Here is an 18567-nt window from a genome sequence, read left to right on the forward strand (position 1 = left end):
TTGCAATGAGCATTGTTGTATATTCAATACTTTCAAAAGATGAACAAGCTTGCCCAAATCCCCACTAAGTATCAATGATGAGAAAGATTGTGTGAAGAAGTTATTGGGAGTATATGTACAGGCTAAGTGAAGCAAGGAAGTGAGAATACTCTACGATACTAAAGAATCACACCACTTGCTCCAAATATGGTGGATGTAGAGTCTACCATTATAGCAAGAGGTATCAACTAAAGAAAGACCAAGTATGCTTATTTCATTATATACTTTAATTAAGATGAAATATCCTATGGAAGATTCTTGTAACGTGTCCGCTCATCTTCTTGTGGGACATGTCTTAGCAGCACATCGGGAAGAGAGTTTAGAAAGCGCCACCTGGCACTCGCAAGGAATGTCACAGGGTTTGCGATTTAGGTCTTCCCGAGTCTGCCGCGAGCAGAAGTGTCCAGTCATTCCCACTTAGGACCGTCAGGGTTTCTTTCCTATCAACAAAGTCTCTAGGAAGTAGCTAGTGTCCAGCTCCAGATGAACCACTTTGCGTAGGAACAACAGAGTCGAAGCGGATTTATGCTGCACTTGGTTCATGGAGAATGGGAAATAAGAGGGATGCGAAGCTCAACCTCTCTGCCCATAAGGCATAGTCCCATTCTGCTCCCCTAAAACAACGTAAATTGAGATTCTAACTCTACTGACGCTAGGTCTTCACAGTTTCGTTATCATGTCTTTTGAGAAAAGTTTCCAGCTAACTGGGACCACCCTTCCATTGGACACCCAAGTCACGTCCACTGCACTTTCCTCAGTTTGCTTCGTTATCTAATTACCTACCACATTATGTTTGACATGCAAAAGGAGCTTCCTTAATTAATCAATTAAAAAAAAGATTTCTTCACGTAACTTAGGCACTGTCACAAAAATAATGTCAAGCAAGTTCCTTTTTCAAATATCTGATCTTTATTGATCATAGTCCCGAAATACATCAAATATCATGCTCAAAGGCTATCCCAGCAATCAACAAGATTGCTGCTCCAAGTTCTGCCCGTAGACTAGTACAGGGGCCTCAAGATCCCATCTCGAGTCACATCGCCCTCTTGTGAGGGATTCAGAGGCAAGGAATTTATAGCCAGAGCCTCCCCTAGCACCCAAGCGTCCTCTCGCTCCAAGCAACACCCACGAAGAGACCTCTCGCGGCGGGTTAGGTCCATATACCCTGCGCGGGTAACAACCCCCTTGGATAGGGCCAGGCAGACAGTTGGAGGTAACTGAACCTGCCTCTCCCTCCATGCTTTTAACCTGAAGCATTATGTGTTTTTCCTTGAGTTAGTTCCTTGAACAAAGAAATTCAAACAATGTACCTAAGTGTACAATCACGATCATTTCGGAGGTCATTTGTATGGCCAACTGCTAAGGTGTGATTCCTTTTTTCCCAGATGCTCCCAACATTCGATCCTGGATCATTCGAGACTTGGCGAGATCCCAAGGGGCTGGCAAGCTAGGTTGCTTGTTTTTCCTTTATCTTCGGGTTAGGGTTTGTACCCTGCCAACCCTAATTATCCTTAACTTAGGTCTCTTGGTAAAAATAGGTCATGGACAACCCCGTTGTTCTTGGTTGGTCAACTTGCTGGTTATCTCCTAGATCCCTTGAAGTATCTATGTGATCTTTCCTTCGATCCCTAATTGACCAAGGATACTTTTGGTGATACAAGAGTACCTGATCTTAACCCCCTTTTTCAATAGTACTCACATGCACTAATGTTTGCCCCTTTCTAACCCTTTCTTTAAGCTTGTCTCACTACATTAATTAAGACAAGTATTGACTTTACTCAATGATTTCAAGGCCAATGTACAAGCATGAATTCAAGCATTCTAATGTACATTAATTTCATGCAATCTTTCTATATGTGCAATCTTGATATTACCCATGCATGCAATAGTTCCTTCATATGCATCTAGTATGGATGCGACAACCATATCACTTGATTTCGCAAATCAATTCAAGAGAAAAGACCCTTAAGATATGTCTACCCTTCCACGCACTTGTCTTTTCATGATCATGCAATTAAGGTATGAAAAAAACCCATGATAAATACTAGTCACAAGCAATAGTTTTGTATGACACATTCGAAGGTCCTTTCAATGCATGCGACTTAACATGTTGCTTGTTTATGCGAGAATCTTTTCCATGCATGTAGAAGTTTTCCTTGGATGTATCTAATATGACCGTGATACTTTATGCATTTCACTATCAATCTCAAGAGAAGACCCTAGGATATGCCATTTCCAATTCAATACACAATGGAGCATAATTAATATGTTTGGGACATGAATGTAATACTGAGTCGTTCCATTAGTGCAGCTGACTTCCATGAAATCACCCCGTGTTTGCAAATATTCATGGAACTCATGTGCTAGACTTTTTATTAAATTCAAGAGAACCTTCTTAATAAAGAATGAAATGAAACAATTTTTATGAGAGTGTCTAATGCAAAAATTCCCTATGAATTTATTCGATACGTATTTCATGAACTTTGTATATATGAGGTTACATAATCATTTAACATATTGAGTTCATCGACAAGGAGTGCGGGATAATGGACCTGATTCTTGAAAGTCGGAACCCCATTAGCAGCCACTCCTCCGCCTTGGGTAGAAACACATGTAGAGTTGCTAGTTGCGTGCCTCTTGGGTGCCATCTTTCACGGAAATCTAGTGGCCTTCGTGTGCAGGGATAGCTATCTACTAGAAGTTTGTTTGAAATATTTCATTGATATCTTTGCCTTTAGCTATGTTATTACATAAAAACATTGTTTTTTGATGGGGCTCTAGTCATTAAAAATATTTTGACTCTTTGAGATATCTTTTGACCCATACATCTATCCTTCAATTTTGAGATCTTTCTTAGCTTTTCTTTCTTGTAGTTATATTAATGCTAGTGGTTTAGACATAGATGTAGATTTGGCATGTCATAAATACTTTGAAAGTTAGACAGAGCTATTGAAATCAGTAGTACTTATCATCCGTCTAGTGCAACAACTCTTAGGAGTTGGCTTGGCAACCCAGTTAAAAGTGGCTTAGTCTTTGGATGGTCATTGTTTGGTGCGTTTTGTTGAGAGAACAAGTGCACTCGAATGGGTGGTGAGTCTCCTTAAGATATTCGAAAGTGATGTATTGCCTTGGATACGTGTATCCAGAGCCTTTAAATTTCCTTTTGACACAAAAGACACGAGAGAGGTCGTTGACATTTTAGGTTTAATTCTTGAACAGAAGGAGAAACTATCGTATGGAGATGAAGATTCCAAATTGCCGACTATTCTCAAATTATTGAGCGTATATGCAACCACAAAGACCTTAACTTTGTAGCTTTAGGAAAAAACGTATGATTCGCAAGAAATTTGTGGAGAATGAAATTAATGGGTACTAAATTAGTGGTGGATGAGTTTTGAGGAGAGACAGAGACAACAAAGTGAAGCTCGAGACCAACGTGCAAGGGAACGAGATTCTCGGTAGGAGGCTTGGCTACTAGAGAGGTTAGAAAAGGTGAATGCTTTACTAAATTTGGAAATAGATGTTGTGTCAAGCTCAAACATGGAGTTTTTGGGTCCTAACATGCCATTTGATAGAACCCCATCACAAGCAAGTGAAGCAGATTTCTATCAATGGAATCAGGGAGTTTCAAGTACTAGTAGTCCCACTAGAGAGAGGAGTAGACAAAGTAGCGAAAGTATAAAAAGTGAAGCTAATGCTACAGTAGGAAGTAACAAACCATCCATTGATTGGGACTTAGAGTTGGATTTTGGATTTTGCCAATTATTTAGAGAGCAAGTGGAGGCTTCGTGGATAGAGTGTGTAGCAAATTTTGGATTACGATTCTTATTTAGGATTCCTCACCAAGGAGATTCATTTCAAGACGTACCTGATCCAGGGTTGAGATCCCTATTTAGGGAGTCTAAGGAAATCGTGTGGGTTGACTCTACTCAAGATTTCAGGATAGGGGCATTATTTAAAGTGACAATGGCTCGTAGTTTCGTAAGGCTAGCTGATTTTACTCAATTTGGGGTACTGTGGGACAATGATCCTGATGCTCACATGCAAGGGATTGAGGTGACTCATGTAGCGAATGAGATAGTAGATGATGATCAAAAGTTGCATATATTTCTAGCAATGCAAAGATGAAGCAGCTAGATGGTATGGTAGCCTCGATGCTCAAAATAAAGGGACTTATGTTGTGCATTATCAAGAGTGTTCTTAGAAAAGTTTTGATGCCAAGGTTTTTGAGATCGGTTAGCTCTTCAATTGGACTATTTATTCCAAGGGACAGTCAAAAGTGTTGAGCATTACATTGAGTGTATGGAAACGATTATCCAAAAGATGAATCCAACCCTGATGAGCTTACGAAAAAGCATAAACTTATCGATGGTGGGATAAATCCCAAAGTCCATCAGCATGCTAGCCTACAAAGGCCAACTACACTGGTGGATGCTAAAAAGCATGCTAGATGGTGGGAAGAAGTGCAACTCAGCCAACAATGGTAGAAGGATCTATTCAAAGAACCTCGAATGAAATACCCTACCAATACTTCAAGTGGGGTAAGAACGTGTCTTATGTAGTTCCTTGAATCCATTTGCAATGACAAATTTCAATGTGGCAAGTGTATCTTTAAATCCATACACTTCAATCCCGGCCTACATGATGCAGACATGCATGCCTTCTATGCCTTAGGACTCAATCCACTTTAGATGAGGGTAAAGTAGCAAAAATTATTGCAAAGTATTTGGAAAAATTAAAAGAGGAAATAATGGGTGTGGTCCAAGCACCATTGAAAGAAATTTATTCAATAACAACATAAGCTGCTAATGTGCAACAACCTTCGAGCAGCTTGACCTCAAACCCACCTGAATCAAATATTTGGTGTGGTAAGTGTCATGGTTATGGCCATGTGGATACTGAATGCCAAACGCCTTTATGATTAATGCCCGATCATCCTCCAATTTGTACTTTTTGTCTTAAAACATGGCATTTAGAAACAAATTGTTGGAACAAGATCAGCCAACAATAACAACAAGATCGTGTGATGCAAACACATTACAATTACATGGATTGCAACAATACTACTTTTGGGCCACCCAATCAACCTTTTAGGCCTCGTGGATTGCCTACCCATCTCCAGTGCCATGAAACAATTACAATAGTGATGGAAATCGAGGAAGAAGCTCTCCGTTTAGGAGAAACAATTGTAATTTTCATAATCCAATGGGACAAATGGACAACAAGGGCCTAGAGGACCAGTAATTTGTTATCGATGCCAACAGGAAGGTCATATAGCTACATATTGTCAAAATGCGTGTAAAAATCAGGACTGTACTCCTCTTTGTAGGAGGTGTAGTGGCAAAGTGCATCATGAAGAGAATTGCCCTAAGCGAGAGGATAATAAAACTAATGACAGTGGTAAATAAGTTTCTAATGAACCCTCAACCTCATCCGAAAATTTAGTTGAAGTAGAAACAACAAGGCAAGAGATTGGGGTTAGGTCTAAATTCATACCCTATAGGGTGACCTTTAAGGCTGACCCCATGATTGGTGTTGTTACTAGAGCGCAAAAGCAACAACAAAAGGAGCATGGTCTAGAAGAAGAAAGTTCCCAATCAAAAGAAGTCGTGAAGGATAAATCTAAGGACATAGATCCTAACATAGAGTTGCTTGAATCAGATGCTCCTTAGCAGTCTTTAGACCAACCATTATTGCATGTGCCCCTTGCAAATCCTAAGATTCAAGTAGGGGTAGCTCCTTTTCCTGCAAGACTCCTACCTCCAAAAGAAGAGAATAAAGAGCAAGCAGAAATAGTCAATAAGACCTATGATCTTTGGCTAGCATTGGAGGAAATAAACTAAACAATTATCATGAGGGAGTTGCTTGAAATAACCCTTATATGTTGAAGGCAGCTTTATCATAAGCTAGTTTGACATAGGAGAAAAGAATCAAGACTAACGCTTCTAAAGTAATTGCAAATGCATCAAAAAAGAAAACAACTAAGACTGTAAAAATTGTAGATATATTTGTGGATCCATGAGCACCAATTATAGACACTACCATCAATGGACATTTGTTGAATGAAGTACAATTGGATGGTGGCTAAGCAATCATTTTAATGACAGAACAAATGATGCAAGAATTAGGGTTGAAGAATTTGGAACCTACTCACATAGTTTTACGTATGGCTGATCAAAGGAAAGTGACTCCTTTAGGGTTACCTTGCAATGTGAAATTTGTAATTGCTGGACTAGAATTTCATGTGAATTACCCAGAACTAGAGAGGACCGATAACGAAAGGCCTTATGCCTAGTTATTTAAAACCCAATGACTAGTAAAAGCAAAAAAAGTAGAGGTGAATATTGTGCATCAACCTAACAAAGTAGAACAAGTGGATATTGGTGAATCTGCTGTTAATTTTTCATTAGATAATGACTATGATAGCAATATTACTTACTGGTTATCCATCTCAAAAGACAACCACCCTAGATTGTTTAATGGTTTCAACAATGGAGGATAAAAATCTTGAGGATGTAATCCATGAATTCAGTGATTTGAATGATTCATTTTTGGAAATATGTCCTGAATTTTGTAAAGATAAGGAAGAAGATAACCGTACAGATGCATTTTTTGCATATAACAGATTGGAAATCTTTTCCCCTAATGATTTAGAAGAAGAGGAGGATGAGGCAAGAACATCTGACTTAGATGGAAATTCAACAAGCTCCTAAATAACTAGGGAGGAAGTTGATACTATTGAGAATTATCATGAATAACTCCAGGAGATTTTAGTTACAACATTTCCTTACGAGGTAGATAATGTGCATTTTGGGTTTGAACAGCTTCCAGTTGTTGCTAAAAGAACTTACTATTGCCAACTAGAAAAGAAAGAAAGAGAGAGAATAAACATGTATAGTTGCAAACCATTACAACAACCGATATTACATAGTAACAGAGATGACCCATCCCCATCCTTAAATAGATTTACGCGCACACTTTTAATGAATGTCATGGTAATTATGATAGGATAATTAGAGAATTAAATGAGGCTTTGAAAATAGAACGTGAGGCAGCAATGACAGTTATGAATGAAGCAATGAAGAAAATTGTTGAGTTACAAAAAGAAAAGTCAAAATTTCAATTTAGAGAGAGGTGATATCTAGAAGAAATTTCACCTCTAGAGATGTATTTAGAAGAGCAAGAATCTAAATTAAATAATGATGTGCAACAAATGGAACAAATATCTCCTATTCCTAGGAAATGCTTAGTTGGATGTGAGCAAACAAATGAATATTATAAAAGAAGTAAATCTTTGTCTGCTTAAAGCTTCCCCTCATCCCATCATGTGAAAAAATTGTAATTTTCAATGTTGTTGATGATTTATTTATTATTGTAGCTATTCCCTATTGATTATTGTGTAATGAATCATAACAAATTACCAACTTTAGCAACAATCGAGAATATTCTTACACTCCCCTTATACTCATATGATATAAATCAACATAATGATTATACTCTTAATTGTCATAAAATTAGAAACAATATATTTTATATTAATATTTCCTTTAAAAGTAACATTAAGTTGTTTTTTTTTCTCTAAACTTTAAGAATGTTCACTAAAACATCAAAAATTATACTCTCAGCATTCCCATGAGACTTCATAATTTTGTTGATATAAAACATATTTTTCCATTAAGAAAGACTACAATTTTCACTCAAAATAATTATTTTGAAATTTTAACATATATTAAATATTATTTAAAAAATATTTAAAATTTTAAAAGAAATTTAATAGTATAAAACTCATAAAGAAAATATTATATTAGACAAATAGTCACCAAAATATTTTATAAAAATATTTATTTGCAATTTTAAAACTATTTTAAGCATTCTTAATAATTTTTTATTTTTTAAAAGTAAAATAAAATATAAATAAATACTAACAAATATTTAGAGTGTAAAAACAAGCTTTAAGGCATTGGATAAACATTCTAAACCAAGAAAATTATAACATCAAACTACTTATTTTTATTAAACGAAACAAGCGCTTACTTGGAAACACGCAAGTCGAAATTTTGTCTTTGGAGGTGCGCATCCCACAGTCGAGCTAGGGAATTCGATCTACTATGCTTTACTTAGGGATCTTCTAGCTTCCACCCAAAATTTTGATCTATATCCATGACAATGGCCTCTAGCTTCTCCCATGGGAACTATGCTTTTAGAAGTCTTGAAATCAAAGCTTGGTTTCAAAGGTTTTAAAAGAGAAGAGGGTATTTCTTTTATTCTCTTTCTCATGACTATGGAGCGACTGAATGGAGGACATAGAGGACCACAACAGAGGGATTTTTCACAGGCAAAAATGCTTTCAGTCGCACTATGTATTGAAGAGAATGGCTCCAGTTTGCAAGATGGCCCTCATGGAATGATAGCGCCCAGTGGTGGGAGAACAAAACAATAGTTTGTTTCTTTTCATGGCTATGTTAAACATTGATCTTTACCTTTGTTTTTCTCCCTCCCTCTCTCTTTCTCACAAGCCGAGATGATGGCACCCAATTTAGGAAGATGATGATTGCTATGAAAAGCTTTGTGAAATATTATGATAATTGATGAATAAAAGTGAGAGATTAATGATCATGACAGGGAATGATCCCAATGATGGCAAGATGGATATGATGGTAGAGGAAGCAGTCATCATCATCGAGAAGATCCCATCACCAGTGAATACTGTGGTTGTTCTTTTCCTCCTTCCTTTCCACGACAAGATAGTGCCCCTTCCTATCACGCTCCCTCTCATCCGGGTGCAACCACCTCTTTTCATCCTTTATTTCACTATTTCATTTTATCCGATAACCATTAAAACTCTTCCTATGATCAAGGTGTAAAATCCCATTCTCAGTAGCAATCATTGCAATTTCAAGTAGCCCAACACCATGTCTTCCCTGTTGAACATTAACAGGTTGTTAATAAGATTGTGAGCAACAAGCTCAACATGACTATAAGGTAAAATTTCTTCCAATAGGAAACCATATCTTTGGCATTTACTTCATGCTGATCAAGATGACAACGAGTAATCTTTATGTGCCACCTAATTGTCAATACTTTTCCCTGCCATTGTACTACTTTGGACTCACATTTTACAAAGTTAGCTACACTCCTAGCTATCTAACCCAAGACCTCTGAACGTCTTGTCCTTACCATCCCTAGCAGAACTTTAATCCCTCTCTCCACCTCTAATTTTCATTGCAAATCATCACTTCTATGAAAATTAGCAATAACCCCTTTTTCTCTACTACAAGTCCTAGAACACTATGCTCAATGTAACATTCTTATTTTTCCCTTTGATGGGGATTGTTGGACTGTCCTTTGAATATAATAACTACAACCACATTTGCATTAAAATAATGTTAAAAAATGGTAATAGTGTATCAGATATATACAATTTTATTGAAAATTTTGGGTAATTTTTAGCATGTTTCTATGTGTTGTCATTCTCCCCACTTAACTGCGAAGTGTCCTCTCACGAGCACAACTATAAGATCTGCAAAATAGCACATAGAAGACTAATATACACTAAAAAGGTATAAAAATATTGACTTGTGTTGTATTATAAATTAAACAATACAAATTGTTCAAGTAATTTGTGTAAAAACTTGTGCAAACTAGCATTCCCCCTTACTCACTCTCCCCAGTAGAGTGCATAACATCGTTGCATCCAATGCAAGGAATCTACCAACTAGGAAGCATTCTAGAGTTGTTAAGCAACAATAATCTCTCTAGGCAATGAAATGCCACACTATTTTCCTACTTGAAATATTTCTTCTAAAATAGTGTCATTGATAAGGTCCATGCCTATCAAAGAACCCAAACAAGGCAAGCTAATACTACAATACCAAATAGGACTCCTATGGTTTAACCGCTAACCCTCCATGTTCTACTAGAACAACTATTTATTCTCCATCCCAAAAGGTTCCACCTCAAAGAGATACAAGGCATTAGACACAAGGCACACGTCAAGGAAATCCCTACAGTCTACCAGGACCTCAGAGGCGATGGTTATTTTTTTTTGGTTTTTTTTTCTCAACCCTTCAGTCTTAGGGAGTTTTTTTTCTTTTCTTTCTCTTTTTCTTTCTAGAAGAATAAATAGATATACTCTCCTAAACTTAATTTATTATTATTTTAATTTTAAGTCTCGACTTATAGTAACGATTAGAAGGCTAGGAATTCATTACTAAATTGAACTTTCAAACATTTCAGCTCAATGGCTTCACTCGAGCAATCTAATCTAGCACATAATATTAGTCATCTTGCCTAGGCAAATGAGAAGACAAAGATACTCATTAGCTTAGCATCTCTCATCCATGCAACTCCTAGTCAAAATTTCGTGGAGAAAACCTTGTTACTCAACTACCCTACATCGCTAAGAAGGTGACAAATTTACGAGAGTAAACTCTATTGGATTCCTAGGGAGTCACCACATACATTGAAATTCACCAGTCATGCACACATACACCATCCCTTGAAATCACTTCCTAGTGCTAATGTCCCATCCCATGTGTGTGGACTCGCATATAGATTGAATTGTTTATGATATTTTGGTGTATTTGTGTTTTGAATGTTTTGTTTTGTGTTCCTTCTATAATTACTTAAGATTTTGAATCTCTAAATTATTTTAATCAAGTTATATGGTTTTACTTTCCTTTATTTTAACAAATATATAGAGGTAGATTAAGTATGAAACAACCTGTTATATACGTGGATATTGCAACTCCAAGACAATGTGAAGATAAACATGTAGTGGTTCTCAAATTGTAACAATCATCAAACCTGCACAGAAGTCAACCACTAACCACTAAAGCATTAATAGGTTAGATCAATAAAGAGTGAAACTCCTTTAGAAACCAGCCACCTACTCAAACTTCCTTCTAATGAGCTCATAGCACTGAAGGAGTATCCCAACCGTGCGTGCAACTAACTACCTAACCATGTGAAGAGTAACTAAGCTAAAGTGCATTAGAACCTAAAATAAAAAGCCATAAATAAGTCTTCATATTTTTTAAAAGGGTTTATTATTCTTTATTGTTTTTTAAATAGGATAAAATAAACACAAAAGAAGCTATTGAGAAAACAAAAGATCTAAACTAAAATACTCACACTCTTGAAAATCTTCTAACACAAACAATAAACTCAACCCAAAATCATCTACACTATCTAAGTTTAAACTATCAACTAAACTATCAAATATAGGATGCTCATGAATAGCCTTAAGCGTAGGCACATCAGAGGTTAAAAACTATAGAATTGTGAAAGAGACTTTATTGGGCACATCAACCCATCCACATGCTAACCAAATTTACAAGCACAGAATGGAGGATAACCTAGTCGAAGACACGTTGTGCTCCCATGCTCCAACTTGGGCCAAGCAGCTTGACGGCGCAGAACTGCCTGTGGACTAAGGGCTCAACAAACAGCTTTCACTCTGAATCCCAAGCCCAGAATGCAAGGGTCCAGGCAATGACACCTTGCAAAAGAAAGCCCTCTTTGGCCACATCTTGCAATTCACTCTGCTGATGAAGAAAGTGTAAGAGGTGCATTTTGCCTTGAATGCACCTCCCCTTGAAAAGAGCTGGACCTTCATCGTCCGAATCTTGGATGCCGCGCACTCTCTAGCTTTTCCCTTAGTGCCTTTGGAGGCACGAATCTGACTTGAAGCTCTTTTTGAAGAAGACCACCCGACCTGCTGGGATGCAGCATGCCGTTTGGCCCTTCGCGCGAGGTCCATCTTACTTGCGTCTAGAATCCTTCCCCGCATTGCAGCACACACCTTGAAATAGGCTTGGGGCAGCTTGAAACAGATTCGGGGAAGTCTTCTGTTGGACTAGATGGTGGGGGGAACATACTGGTTGCTTGGAATCCTTCCCCCCATTGTAGCACGCTACTTGAAACTGAGTTGGGCAAGCTCAAAGTAGATTTGGGGAAGTCTTTCGTTGGACTGAGTTGCACGAGGAGCATATGTGGCAGGAGTAAGCCGCACGACACGCTTGGAAGCTGCATGCCGATTAACCCGCCGCGCGAGATCTAAGTCTCCCGCATCAAATGCCCCCACCCTCATTGAAGCATGCCCCGGTAGAAGGATAGGATGAGAGCATTGACCCTGGTTGGACTGGATAGTTGGAGCACCTGGCCAACTCGTGACGACTTGATGGGTTGCATCAAACCGCCGTACCTAGAGAGTGAGGGCCATTTCCCTCGTCGCGATCACCTTCCGGCCTCTACTGCCTAGATCTAATTGTTTCATGCACAAGAAAAGAAGGCAGGCTCTAGATCTATCCGTACATGCCACGCTTACTTGAAATTTCAGGCCCTTGCTGGCCAACTTAATCTCTATGAGGAACATGAAATCTTGCAACCTATAAAAGGTTTGCATCATGAGGGTCATGTCCCCCACTGTAGTCGTATTGAACTAGCCCTGCATGGCCTAAAAAGACAAGGAGGTTCCCATTTGCTCAAGCAACTCTTGGTGAGGGGCCACCACGCCTTGCTTTGCTTCAGAAATGGGCCTGTGTATGCTCAGATCTGCCTTGCCAGTGTGAACAAGAGCTAAGCCTTCACACCTCGCCCTCTCCTTCATTGCTTGCTCCTTGAAGAGCCGGATCTACATGGAACTCATTGGAGTGTGAAGCCTCCATGCTTCCCCCTTGGTTCCATCTCGCGGTCTTTCGACCACTTTGACTTCGCCAAGACGGCGGTCACATCCCTTTGGCCTAGAGACCTGAATGGGCTTGATTGCACACGTGGGTTTCCTTGACTCTTACACCTTCCTGAAACTTACCTTCATGTTGAGCGCGGGTCTGATGTCATTCCCTAACTCAGCCACTTGGGTTCGCTTCCTAAGAGCCCAGTTGCCATGGTTGGACCGCACTCAAAGTTCCCCATCACTCCCAATCTTAATGCCGCGTGAGGGTCTGTTACCCTCGGAATTGGCCTTTGTTCCTCGCTTGCTGCATGAGGGCTTTGCACCCTCTGAATCTGCCATTGATGCACAAGTTAACTCCTCCTCAGTTTCATAGCAGTAGGACCTCACTTTCTTGCGAAAGCTAACGCGTTGTCGCCTGCTAGAGCCGATTCAGATTCAGGGGGCATCGGATTCGACATAAGAGTCTCCTCCTTTGCCCCACAAACGACAGATGATTCACTGGATTCCAAATTTTCCTTCTCTTCTTCTCCCCACTTCCTTCCTCTCCAACACGCTTTCTCCCCTTCTCCATACCACTCCTTTCTTCCCCAACTCTCCTCTTCCTCTCTTTCTTCACCCAACGTGCAGCCATTCATTTACCCTCCCGGTGCAAGGAGCCTTCCTCAACACACAAGGCCATTTTGTGGCTAACGATCTCCTCTCCATCATTCTCAACATACCCGGCCATTCGTTTACCCTCACAGCTCACAAGCTCTTCACAAGGGTTTCCCGTTCGTTTATTCTCTCGGCGCAAGGAGTCTTCCCCATCCACAAGCTTCCGCTTCTCATCCACAATAGAAAGAACATAGGGCACCAGCTCATTTATACTTCACTGGGCTAGACGAGTCTTCCTTCACTTCCTCAACACTCCTCTTCACATCAACACAACTCTTCGTCTCCGCATCCACATTAAACAAAACAGATGGCACCAGTTCATTTATACTCGCTGGGCTAGAGGAGTCTCTCTTCCCTTTCTCAACACTCCTCTTCGCTTTCGTACAACACTTCATCTTCATATCCACATCAAACGAAACACAAGGTACCAGTTCTTTTATACTTGCTGGCCCGGACAAGTCCTCCCTAACCTTCCCTACTCCTACACTCCTCATCATACCTCCTATACATAACTCCTTATCCAACTCAACACTACACTTTAACTCATTATCAACTCATGGCAAGATACTGGGCTCCATTTCTTTTATACTCCTTGGGCTAAACGAGTCTTCCTTCACCTCCTTCTCCCCAACACAACTCAGAAACAGTGAAATACAAGGCTCCAGTTCATTTATACTCGCTGGGCTGGACGAGTCTTCCTTCACCTCCTCCTCTCCAACACAACTCAAAACATCATCTCTTTTCATCTCATCCTATATACAAGGTAGCATACATGGCGCCAGTTCATTTATAATCGCTGGGCTAGACGAGTCTTCCTTCTCCTCCTCTACTCCAACACAACTCAAAACATCACGCTTCAACTCATTTTCAGCACACAACTTCAAAACTTCATCCCCTCCTGACTCAAAACGCCTCAACTCAACACTACTTCTCACCTCAATATGAAATAAGTTAACTTACCAAGATTATTTGCTTGCGTAATCTTGTTTGAGATTATTGGGATCTTGCCAAGTCGCGAAAAGACCCAAGATCGAATGCTGGGAGCGTTCGGGGAAAAAGAAGTCACACCTTAGTAGTCGGTTGTACAAACGACCTCCAAAATGTTTGTGTTTGTACTTAGGTACATTATTTGATCTCTTTGCTCAATGAACTAATTCAGGGAAAACACTTAATGCTTCATGTTGAAAGCCTGGAGGGAGAGGCAGGAACAATTACCTCTGACTATTTGCCTGGCCCTATCCAAGGGGGTTGTTAGCCGTGCCGGATATATGGACCTAACCTGCCGCGAGAGATCTCTCCGTGGGTGTTGCTTGGAGCGGGAGGATGCTTGGGTGCCAAGGGAGGCTCTAGCTATAAATCCCTTACCTCCGGATCCCGCGCAAGAGGTTGACGTGACTCGAGATGGGATCTCGAGGTGACCCGTGTACTAGTCAACGAGCGAAACTTGGAGCAGCAATCCTGTAGATTGCTGGGATAGCCTTCAGGCGTGATATTGGATGTACTCCAGAATTTTTGATAAATAAGGAGCAGATATTGGAGAAAAAGGAATTTGCTTGACATTGTTTTTGTGTCAGTGCCTAAGTTGCATGAAGGAACCCATGATTAATTTGACTAATTAAGGAAGTTGTTTTTGCATGTCAAAGCATAATGTGGTAGGTAATTAGATAACTAAAGCAAACTGAGGAAAGTGCGGTGGACGTGACTTAGGTCCATCCTATGGAATGGTGATCCCGGTTAGATGGAAACTTTTCTCAAATGATGAGATAATAAGACTATGAAGACCTAGTGATAGTAGATGTAGAATCCCGATTTATTTTGTTTTAGGGGAAAGGAAGGGGACTATGCCGTATGGCAGAGAGGTTAAGCTTCACATCCCTCTCGTTTCCCATTCTCCATGAACCAAGTGCAGTATGAATCCGCTTTGACTCTGTTGTTCCTATGCAAAGTGGTACATCAGGAGCTCGATGCTAGCTTCTTCTTAGAGACTTTGCCGATAGGAAAGTAACCCTTACCTCAGGTCGATCCCAAGTGGAAACGGTCGGACACTTCTACTCGGGGCAGACTCAAGAAGACCTAGATTGCAAACCCTGTGTCATTCCTTGCGAGTGCCAGGTGGAGACTTCTAGACCCTCCTCCCGATGGGCTACTAAGAAGTGTCCCATACGTGGACAAGTAGACACGTTACAATTGGTAGCAGAGCGAACCAACGGGATCTAAGATTTAGAAGGGAACTTAATGGAGAAAAATAAAGGGAATAAGGGGACAGCTAGGGGAAGGTGAGTGGAATAGAGTAGTGTTTTCTGTTGAAATTCCTTTACTTACTTATGGATGCTGGGTTGTAGAGTCACAAAGCATGGAGCAAATTCTTGGTGTTCTAGGTTATGTTTATGACTCCAATGCGTGCTTCGGAATATCATCAAAGGCTAGGAATTATGAATAATCTGGACTGTATCTATAATCCTTCACCCCTGTATGTGGAATGGAGATGGATGGGAGAATCATGAATATACTACATAACAGCCCACCGACTTGCGTATCTTCAGATCAACTTGAAAAGAATCAAGTGGATGGAGGATTTAAAGATTGTGAAGCTGTTCATCTTTGTCGAAGCTCACACAAATGCAAACCTGCATGTTGGCAGTCAGAAGTCAAGCAGAACAAGTATGTGTATGAAGAAGTGACTCGGGTGATCCCTGCCGATAGAATCAAAGTGCTAGGGCGCTATGAGAAGAATGGGTATCAAAGGAAGGGATACCCCGAGCTTCCTATGACTTATCGTTTCTTGAAAATCCACGACCCCACTCCATATTATTACTCAGTCCTTGTAGCCGATTGTAACACAATCCTATTTTCCCTAAACTGATGTATTAATCAGCTTGTTCTACTTTTCCAAAAAAAAATACTCAAAGGGCTATGCCCTCATGAATGAACAAGACTTTTACTATCGTCTATCTTGATTGTAAATGTTAGCTAAGGTGTTAAGCGATCAAATCACTTTGCTAAAAGCTATGCTAGTCGTATTAACATAATATGGAAAATGTTTGATGAGTTTTAACATAAATAATCTTATTGCCCAGACGCAAACCCAAGCACAGGTTCCAAGTCCGACTCCGACACTAAGTTCAGCTGTGATTCGAGACAAGAAGTTTCTTCTCAAAAAAATTAAGCCACCCGAGTTCGATGGCAAGGGAAGGACTGTTCAAGCTGATGCCAAGATTTGGATCGAGTCCATGGAAGACTATTTTGAGGCAGCAGGAACTACACCTGCTAACCAAGCCATGCTCGCCAAACTTAATCTTACAGGCAAAGCAAGACTTTGGTGGAAACAGTGGCGCAGAGACCAAGCGATCTTGGAAGGGATAGTCACTTGGGAGAAGCTTAAGGAAGTTGTGCGAGGGAGGTATCTACCACCTGCCTACCGCACACAGAAGATGAATGAATTCTATGAATTGAAGCAGCTTGGACTATCCCTTGATGCATGTTATTCAAAGTTCATTTCTCTCCCAAAGTATGCACCTCCAATGGATATGACACAACATGTGTCAAAGTTCTGTGCTATATTCTCTTGCTTGAGGTCAGATAGCAGTGGGGAGTATGTGTCAAATGAGTTTGACGACTTTCTGGCTGAAAATGGCATATGTAGGCAGCTTACCTACAGCTACACTCCTCAGCAAAATGGGGTAGCTGAAAGGAAGAACAGGGTCTTGATGGAAGCTGCTTGTGCCATGATGAGTGAGAAGAATATTCCACTCTATTATTGGGTTGAGGCTGTTATGACAGCCATGTATATCTTGAATCAGACTCCCACTGCATGTATTCATGAGATGACACCGTTTGAGAAGCTGTATGGCTATAAACCGGATGTAAGTCACATGAAAGTATTTGGTTGTCTTGCTTATGCGCATATTCTAGATGAAAAAAGAAAGAAGTTGGATCCAAAAGCACATAAGTGTGTCTTCATTGGATATTTGCAAGAGAAGAAGACATACAAATGCTATGATCTCTCTACTAGGGAGACCTTGGTGAGCAGGGATGCTATTTTTGATGAGATGGATTCTTGATATGTATCCGCAAAGTCGGGCGCATCTATCATAGTGTCTATAAGTGCGTGTAAAGGTGCGTGTAAATAGACGCGAATTTTGCGTCTATATATCCGCGCAAATAGACGCTAATATAGATGCGCCAGCAGACGCACAATTATTTAACCACCTAAAATTGCAATTCACATAATTAAAAAACCAAAGTTAATAATTATTTAACCACCTGAAATTGATTCTTGAGCATACACGTGTGCGCATGATAAAAACCATAGAATTAAGAATATACATTGAATCATTGAATTTAAAAAATAGACTTAATAATTACTTTTTCATTGCTCTCTAATGAATGGCAGTTCCTTCAATTGACAAGCCTGATATAAGTAATTAGCGGCAAGCGACATAAACCTTACAATTAGTAGCAAGCATTGCAATATGTATCTCGTAATTTGTCTACGTACTTGAAGATGATAAAAGATACTTCCTTTTTATTATGGAAAATTCAATTTAGCTTTAAACTTGACTATTGATTCTTGAGTATACACGTGTGCGCATGATAAAAATCATAGAATTAGGAATACACATTGAATCAATAAGCAAATTAGGTATGTTACAGTGAATGATCCATCTCATCTTCAATGAGATCAGTCCTTGCTAAACTATCTACTTCTAGGTCTATGTTACCAAGAGGTAACGAAACAAATAAGTCTATCCCACTATCAGATGTGTTGCTATATTTCTCAATAACTTCATCAATATCATCGACAATCACATTATTGTCTTCTTCTACGCTTTCTTGAACATCCTCGCGAGGTTCATCTTGTACTATATCACACATATCATCCATTATGGTGTCATCATGCACATCATCATTAATTGTTGGATTGTCATCCGCTATCTCCATGTCAGTAATATTACCATATATTGGTTTTGAACGATTAGATATAGGGATGACATACCACCATCGGTTATTGTTTACCATTGGATGATACACAACCTGTATTTGAAAAACAAAAGCAAAATTAAACTTAAGTACTTATTATATTGTGTATATGTATCACATGTATACTTATAAAAAAATTAGCCTTTGCATATATACATGCTCGCATTGTTGAGGCAGTATTAATGTGTCATTCTTGTTTTGGTGAAATTTTGTAGAGT

The sequence above is a fragment of the Lygodium microphyllum genome, chromosome 22, assembly GCF_053477565.2.
Source record: "Lygodium microphyllum isolate KBCC chromosome 22, Lygodium_microphyllum_v1.1.10, whole genome shotgun sequence".
Classification (NCBI taxonomy): Eukaryota; Viridiplantae; Streptophyta; class Polypodiopsida; order Schizaeales; family Lygodiaceae; genus Lygodium; species Lygodium microphyllum.